Here is a 2,247-nt window from a genome sequence, read left to right on the forward strand (position 1 = left end):
GTATTGGGAACACTACAAACACAAAGAGTGGAAAAAATAAACCAAACCACCAGAAATAAGCGTATCTTAATTCTACTTACATAAACCAGGCTAAACCATCACTAAATATTTTTAATCAGGATGGGTTCACGGAGATTCACCAAGATTCCCTGTCAAATTCAAGGTTTCGTGGGGCAGGAAAGGAAACCTCTGCTGTAGATAAGGGGTTTAAAAAATTAGAGAAACCAAGGGTAGGAATAAACAGTTTCATGTCCATTCCCCAAGGCAAGAGGGTAACAGATGGAATCCCTCAGGGATCTGGGCTGGGCGATCTGTTGTTCAACACGTCATTACAAAATGTGACCAGGGAGTGAGTAGTGAGGTGACAACCTTTATGGGTGAAATTATCCCAAACAGCCGTGCCTGAAACCAGGGAGAGATCCCACAGCACAGCGCCGTGAGGAGACACAACAGCAGGTGTGATTTGATGCCAGAGACAAACCCATCTTGGAAAAATTACGCTAATCACACGTGTACAGTCGCGGGCTCTAAATCAGCTATTACCTCGCAGGAATAAAGAAATTTGGGGGTGATTGTTGATAGTTGTCTGAGAAGCTCAGCTCAACGCTCAGCAGCAGTCACATCAAACCTTGGCAGCTGTTAGAAAAGAAATAGAAACCAAAACAGTAAACATCATTACGCTGGTGTACAGAATACCACATTTTGATGACTGATGCCAATCCGACCACCCCATCTCCAAAAGCAAATGTAAAACTACTGAGGTTACAGCGAAGGGTTATCGTAGTTAATCAGAGGGAGAAGGTCAGCTTCGGCCTTGAGGGAAGACCAAAAGTCTGCGAAGGACGTGACTGGTGGGGCAGGGAGGGAGAACACAGCAGAGCTCCTGAGTCACGAACACTGCAGGGACAAGGAGGGAATAATTAGGCAGTAAACAGCTAAGACAAAAGCTGGAGACACTGAAGAAATTCCCAGGCAAACAAAAGCAAGGGAGTTTTTCAGGTAACACGTCGGCCCCCAGTGAAACTGTGGGGCAGGATGTGGAGGAGACCAAGCGAATTAAAAGGGTTCAAAAAAGGGCCTAAAGAAATTAATGGATTAGAGGTGCATTAGTGCTATTAAACGTGATAGGCGGACGCTCTCCAGATTAAAAGTGGACTATTAAGCACAGAAAAGCTTTCTACCCTACGTGAAACCATCTCGGGGAAGGATTTCAACCCGCGACACACGCGCTGACCGTCGGTGCTACCACACTCTTGACAGACATGCCACAGGGTGTTGACTCCAAATCCTGCCACGGACCTTCTCGTTTGGGGGGTCCACCAACACATGGATGAGCTTTTACATCGATGTGTATGCAAAGCAATTAGCTGCCCAGGACTGGGTAAGTATCTGGGATATTTAAGCAGTGGATTGCACACACATACAGCTTTCACCGTGTCATTAAATGCTCTACGTAACACTACAGCTATACCAAGTCTCTAAATCTGGACTATATAGAGGCACCATTAGTACTTACTCTCCTCAGATTTACCCCACTTATCTTACTTTCAGCTAAAATTTAACCTGGCATCATGCCCAAACTCTTGAAAGTAAAGGTAGAATGACAGAAGCACAGAATACTTCAGGTGGGGAGGGACCTTTAAAGACCATCTAGTCCTACCCCCTGCCGTGAGCGGGGACATCTCCAACTAGATGAGGCTGCACCGAGCTGCATCCAACCTGGCCTGGCATGTTTCCAGGGATGGGGCATCCACCACCTCTCTGGGCAGCCTGTGGGATTAGTAGCAATGACAATCAGTAAAGCTAGGAAGGAAAGATCAAATGATATCCTAAGGGGAGAGTTTTGCATGGTCTTGGAAGGATTTTGCAAGATTTAGGGTAGACAGCCAAGCAGTACAATTACTGAGTCACTCTTACGTGTTTATGGTACCTTTTTTTTTAATGGGCTGCAAATGATTTTTTGGAACACAGGGCTGGAATGTCTCTGGGAGCTCCTGTGTGTGATGCTGTGGCCACACTGCGTTCTGGGGCTGGGTATCCAGCCTAGACAGGGCAGAGGCTCACTTGCCACACAGAGAAGTGCCCGTCGCCCACCTCCTCTCTGCTGCATCCACTGAAAACAACAGAGGAAGAACACCAGATCACTTTCCCCTAAACATTAACCAAACTTTCCCCTCTTTTATTAAAATAGAACGACTGCGGGCCCCACACGCCAACCTGAGGTTGAGCCACCACCCTTACCCCCCT

This window comes from Calidris pugnax, unplaced genomic scaffold (assembly GCF_001431845.1).
Source record: "Calidris pugnax isolate Ruff unplaced genomic scaffold, ASM143184v1 scaffold450, whole genome shotgun sequence".
NCBI classification, from domain to species: domain Eukaryota; kingdom Metazoa; phylum Chordata; class Aves; order Charadriiformes; family Scolopacidae; genus Calidris; species Calidris pugnax.